This window comes from Cornus florida, unplaced genomic scaffold (assembly GCF_030987335.1).
Source record: "Cornus florida cultivar Cherokee Brave unplaced genomic scaffold, ASM3098733v1 CherokeeBrave_3.0.0_Hap2_Chr11, whole genome shotgun sequence".
Taxonomy (NCBI): Eukaryota; Viridiplantae; Streptophyta; class Magnoliopsida; order Cornales; family Cornaceae; genus Cornus; species Cornus florida.
In genome coordinates this window covers 100,282,209-100,289,306 of record NW_026775581.1, presented here as the reverse complement: position 1 = coordinate 100,289,306, position 7,098 = coordinate 100,282,209, and positions in this window count along the sequence as shown.

Genomic DNA, 7,098 nt, shown 5'->3' with positions numbered 1-7,098 from the left:
ATTGACATAGGAAAGGACGGTAACGTTTTTAGTTGACCTCAGGTTTGGGTAAGGACCCGGTTAGCAATTCGGACCCTCGGGTTCAGGTCATTACAAAGTTGGTATCAAAGTAATGGTTCGAAAACCATTAGGACGACGGGTAGAGGCCTACCTAGGGTTGCGTGGGAAGTCATTTGTATTATTTATGTGATTAAAGTGTTTTGTTGTTTGAAAAGCATACTTAACTGTCTACTTGTTTACATGTTTATGTGCTTACAGTTTTGAAAGACATGCTTCATTTCTATGTATTTTCACGTTTATATGTTTATATGCTAAAGTTTATGTTACATGGTCATGTACGAAGAATAGTTAGATGATCTAACCATGTAAATGAAATGTGAAAAAAAAAAAAAAAAAATATGTTGATTATATATGATGATTATGGTGACGAAAGTGGTAGGCATGGTGTGTGCAGTTCTTATTTAAATACTAATGTGACAAGTAATGAGCATGGTATATGCAAATATGTTTCGTGTAGTGTTGTGGGTTTCATTTATTTTGTATACATAATGTCTATATTCTTATGTGGTTATATGGTTAAGCATTGGGACGGTTGCTAGTACGGTAGGGTACTTGTCACGGCATAGATGGTTGTGTAAGTACCTGAGGAGGCGAGGAGCTCGGTTACTCCAAGGTTGCTTGGGTGCCAGTTCTTATTGAACTAATGGCATGGGCTTCTAGCTTGTGGATTGAGCTATTTGGTGTGTAGTCATCCTGATCCTATCAGATGCATTTTGTGCGATGCTTAGAGTACGACTTTAGAGTGGGTTTATATCTCATGGCATAATGTCTATGTTGTGTGTGAGTTCATGCATCGGTGGATGGGTTCCTGTGACTGTGGAAGTCAGATGTGCGAGTGAGGGTTTTGAAAGAGAAATGTATGACTTTAGGAAGTTAGTGTTTGTGACTTGGGTTACGGTTTGGTGCGAAGGTTCTTTTCGAACCGGTCGTAGTAGGTGTGATAGAGATTGTTTGAGTCATGAGTATGGTCTATCAGTTGTAGATGTGTGTTGCGGGTAATTGACTCTCGATAAGTTGATTGCGTGGCACAGCTAGCGAACAAGATTGAGTTGGCACGATTATTGAGAGAGTCTTGAGATGAGGTATATTGGTTAGTTTTAGTTGTGTAGTGGAGGATTGTACAATAAGGCAGGTAGTATGGGGTCATTGGAGTGCTTGGTTGTTTACGGATGAAATAATAGCTGGTGAGTATTGTGTTATCAAATGAATTGTGTTTTAGAATTTGAAAGTTATGGATTAGAGTTGTATTTCAGATTTGCGTCTAGAGTATCAGAAGATAGTGCTTGTTGTTTGAGGATTCGAAAAGATAGACTAATGATTGGAGTGATTGGAACGAGGTTGATCCTGTATGTTAGTTGGTAGCCCCATTTGATTTTTTTTTTTATTAGGGCCAATGATGTTTTAAGGAACGAGAATGAGGAAAAGTAACGATGTTGAACTTAGGGTATGAAGTTTTCCTGTTTAGATGTGTAGATTGCTTAGAAAAAGTGGTTTGATGTTAACAGCTAAACGTTAATGATTAATGGCATCATTGATGGTATTGGGTGACAATTGGGTGTTGAACATTTTGATATTTGCGCTCATTTTGTTTTGAGGGTTTGTCGATATAGAATTCTCGTATAGAGGTTCTTTTCTGGTGGAAAATAGTGGTCGTTGTGGAAAGTAACGAGAGTAATGCTTATTTTTCTTGTTATGATGGTGTTGTCTTGAGGATGTTTAAGGAAGAATCGCTTGGTGGTAACTTGATGGTCCAGAGGGATGATAGGTTTGAACTGTTGTTGGAATGAGTGGCAGTGGAGGTGTTATGGTGTAATGTTTTGTACTGATGAACATAACAGTTTTAAGATATTATCCGAGGGTGGATTAGAGATTTCAAGTTGTTTGTTGTGTGTTGTCAGATAGGTGATAGGATTGTGTACTGGTCGAGGCGATTGTGAATGGTTTAGCCTTTAGAGCCAGTGAGAGCGGTGTTGCCCTATAGGTATCTTTTTCTTTTGAAGAGTCAATGGGTTGTTGTGACTTAGGTTACGGGTCTTGTGTGCACAGTGATCGAGGGAGTGTCGCCTTGAAGGGTAGAAGTGGAATGGGTAATCTCGTTTAGCATTGAGGTTGTCATTTGGGAGTGACGAGTTCCAGATAGAACATGAAGCAGTGTCTGGTAGGTAATGATGGTTTTTAGTGTTAGTATGTTGAGGGCATTGGTACTCTTATCTGATTAGTTTGGTTAGCTTGGGTATCGCAGTGTAACGTATGCGAGGTTTCGGTGTTGATAGTGTATGGCAATCCGTTGGTGGCGAGATAACCTAGAGTTGAGTTCGTAGTTCCATATGTGTTTCCAATTGGTTTTTCTCCTTGTGTGTAAGGAGTTCATTTCATCTCAGGTGGGATTGGGTGTCCATGGTCGGACGATTGGTGTGTAGTGTGTGACAAGGTGTCGGGTTCATTCAGGTGCGAGTTGTCAGTCTCTTGTGAGGGCTGGGTTCGTTACCCTTTCTGTTTGTTCTAGTCCTGGCAAGGACGTCGTTTGTCGTAAGTCTTGTTCTCCATTTAAGAGTTGTGCGAGTTCATGGGTGGATGGACTTGTATGTAGTTTGTCATATTGTTAGAGTTTATCGGTAAAGATTTGGTTAATTTGGTGGACTCACTCTCGCGGAGGGAGATGAAGTCATTGGTTTTTAGTAGTGCTTGTTTGATTAGTGGTTTTGACCAGTGGAATGTGAGGCACGGGTTGCCGAATAAGGATTGTATGTTTCCGATGTTTAGTACTAGCAGTGATGGCTTGGGAATGTGTCGTGAACGGCAGTTTGAAGATGATTAGGTAATGGGATGTGTGTCATATACTCGGATGTTTTTATAGACGTTTGATTCGAGCAGTGTCTTGAGGATAAGTATTGATGTTGCCTTGGAATTTTGTGAGTAAAGAAAGTGTATGTGTGATTCTATTGAGGAATAATAGGAATGATTGACTTTGGTTTTGAAGTTCCAGGTATGAGACAGTCGTATAATGTGTTTTGAAGAAGTAAGAATTGAACCGAATGATGACATGGAGTTGTTTACTTGGTATGGTTGTTATGAGGAGATTAGAGATCTTTTCGCTGGGTGATGATTGTGACGTTTGGTACCGTGTTGTTTCCAGCTTGTTAGGGGTGGTATGATTAAGGTATGATTGGAATTTTTAGAATAGGTATGTGACTATATAACCGTTGTGGTTGCGGAGAGCGATGAATTGATAGTAAGTGAATCTCAAGGTTATTTTGTGGACTGTGTGAGACTGTATTTGAGGTTTGGACCTAAGGACAAGAACGACATTTGTGCTGAGATCAGATCGAGGATGAGAATGGCCTGGCCAACCATTTCTCCTGAATCAATCCCTTTTTAGTACGATGTCGGGTCAAAGGTCGTTGATTGTTCGATTTATTAGGAACAGTGAGAGTACAGTATTGCGAGTTGTGTTGGTGTGACAGTGTGGACTCAGATGATTTGTCTCGGGTGACGAGGTGTGTTAGGTAGGATCAAGTGTCCGATAAAAGGTTGTGGTACCACCATTGATTATTGAAGATCTTCTTTTGAGGATTTGTGACCTGGATACAGGATAGTACGTTTTATTGTTCTGGTGACTCATGATTATGTAGTCGTTGGGAAATCTGTTGTTTTGTCTTCTTGAAGTTGTCTAGTGTAATGATTGCCGAATGGTGCGGTTGGTGGTTGCTTGTACTGATATGTAGTGGTGTAGCTGTGTGTTAAGTAACAAGTGTTGGTCTGATAGAGATGTGTAGATCTGAGTTGAGCTTGATTGTGAGATAGACGGGGTTCCTCGTTTAGGGTCTTGTGTGTTCATTAAAGGATGAGTTGAGATAGGACATTGTCATATTCAAGGGTCCTGTGACCATTCTTCTTTTGGGCTCTGAAGTCTTGTGTAGCGATGTAGAGACGACCAGTGTTGGTTTTAAGTCGAGTGTAAAATCCAGCGAATTTTGTGTAGGATGTTGTGAGTGACGAGTACCCTTATAAGGTAGTGAGTATTGGATTTTTCTGGCAATAATATGTGATTGCCTATTGACATCTGGTGTCAAAGGCAATAAGGTTGTTGAGTTCTTAGTCTTGCGGTTTTGTGAGGTGCTTGTGCGTGTGGGCCTCCTTCCTTAAGGAGGGTAGATTTCGAGGACGAAATCTTTTAAGGAGGGTAGAATGTAATGTTTCCGATTTTCGTAATTTTCTATTTACAAGAATTTTCAGATTTTTCGAGAGTACTTTCGTCTTTTCTCGTTTTACGTGTCGGACACAATAGGGTGTGCCGGGTGTGTCTGAGAGTTTGTTGGGGGGTTTTCCTTGAGTTCAGGACTCTTGAAAATGCATCAGTTGCCATTTCAGTATTTTTTTGTTTTTCGAGCCGCGAAGTCCTATGTGGGACCCATTATCGAAGTCGTTGAACACGGGGATTTTTATTTTGGGTTCATTGCATATCATGCATAATTATTTTGTGCACAATTACATGAGTATATAATTTAATATGTGGTGGTTAATATATATATATATATATATATATATATATATATATATAATGTTAATGTTATGTTATTAAGCTGTGGGACCCGCTATAATGTATAAGCCATTATAATGGTTTTAAGGCCATTTCAAGCATTAGTTTCTTTTTCTCTCTCCCATGCAGACTTTCTGTTTCTCTCACAGTTTTTTCTTTTCTTTTCTTTTTCAACATTATCAAGCTTAGATCAAAGCCACACTTGTGAGAATTAGACTTTGTCGTAAAAAGCAAAGTTGATGAGCGCGTTGAGATCTACGTTTTGATCAGAACAAAGTCCAATTTGGCCACCATTTGGGATTTCAAAATTGGGGTTGTTTTGGGGTTTCTTTGGATTTTACTCTCCATTTGTGGTAGGGGTGCTCTAATACACAATTTCTTGGATTTCTTGTGAAGTTTTCTTTTAATTAGACTCTAAGCATGTTTAAATTTAATTTTTCTTGATTATGTTTATTGTGGTTGTTGGTATTTAAGTGATAAAAGCATGCTAGGTGTTAAGTGAACTTAGAAATATGATGAAACCTTTTGTGGTGAATAAGCATGCTTAGTATTGATGTATTATATGTCTATGTTTTCATATTGCCATGAAAAGTGATGTAGTAATTATGAAAATAAATAATTATATTTTATGTTTTATCTATTTAAGTTGTTGGATTTGCTAATTGAAAGTATGTAAAATGTCATGATTTAGAAAGTATGAGAATGTGATATTGTGTGGGAATTCATATTTTAAGCATGCTTGAATGATGTGAATGAAATGTAGGAAATATCTATATTGTCATGGCATTGAAGGATTTGCATAGTTCATGCTTTATCATTGGGAAAGTAAAAGGGGAAAAGTTTGTTTTAAAAACAAATAAAATTATTTTTGGAAAAAGTTTTTGAAAAATGTTGTGAAAACCCGGACTCTTAGGAGGCGCCTAGTGGTTCGTGGTGTTAGTGTGATCTAGAGGGGAGCTAGAGAGAGACTCTAGTGTGGTTGAGTTACCTAGGCCCATACGACGCCATGAAAGTGCCATGTGGTCAAGGAAAGCTAGCCAACCCTCCCTCGTGACGCCTTGGAGGTGCTTTGGGTCGGATTGCACTAACGGTTTGGAGGATTAAAACGGTATCGTTTTGGAAATGTGGAGCAACATTACATGGCATAGCATTGCATTGGCATACATTGTACATTTGGTGGTTAGACGAATTCAGTATGCATTTGTGGTATTATTGTTATTTTGCTTGTTTTCCCTGAGGCATAACCCCACTTACTTATACCCTATTCCTTATGTGGATTCACAGGGTCATAAGAAATGTGTCTTAAACACTTCCTACTGAGCTTATGATCACCCCTTTATTATTAACATTTTCCAAGATACGGAAGGGAAGTGGCGAATAACGCTCCTCCACAGGGTTCGATGGGTTTGTGGACTGTTTTAATGTATTTTGTAACTATGATCTCTTTTTATTATTATTGCTATTACTTCTTTTTTTTTTTTTTTTTTTTTTAAACACTAAAATGATACGTATATTATGTATTGACATAGAAAAGGACGGTAATGTCTTTAGTTAACCTTGAGTTTGGGTAAAGACCCGGGTAACGATTCTGACCCTCGAATTCGTGTCGTTACAACATCTATTGATCAATTTCTTTCGAAGATGAAGAACAATGACTACTTGCAAAAATGTGTCAAACTGTATTTGAACATTGATCAACAGTGGGAAGATGAAAAACAAAGACAACTATAGTGCAGGAGGAATTTCATGTTAAAAATTATAAATAAAAAAATTATTTTTTATTATTTTATATGTTATATTTTAAAATTTGAATTGCAATGTCATTTTCAATATTTGATGGGTTAGAGTTGTATTTGTCAATTTGTAATCTAATTAGCAATATAATTTTATACAGTTCGTGTTTTCCAACTTACCTGGATGAATTTCGGAAAGTTAAAACCATGTAAATTATAAAAATAATGGGTTACTAGAATTTGATGGAAAAAAAAAAAAAAAAAAATTGAACATGGTTGAATGATCAAACATGGCAGTTCAACGCCATCCTACTGCATTATATATGACTGGAAAAAAAAAAAAAAAAAAAATCAAATGTGATCTCAAGTGCTATTAGTAGGTTACGGAACAAAGAAAAAAAAATATCCTGTAATTCTCTTCCAAATAAAATAAGCAAGCGACTTACTAGTGAGATAAACGAAAAACACAAAAATTCCTTATTTTCCAAAAACCAAAAAAAAAAAAACAAAAACAAACTCAGAAACGAAAAAGAAGAGTGAATGGGCACGATTACTTGATATATTAAGAAACATTTCGAAAAATCCTCCGTTCTCAAGAAACAAGCTCATTTAGTTAGTTTCAAGGTATTGGTAATTAATTTTGGTGAAATTATAGACCCCAATTGGATAACAAGTAATTGAATAACCTATTAGACTTGTGACAACGATGCAACAGCTTTAAGGTTTACCAACATGACTAAGCCAGAGAAGCAAATTTGCTCCAAT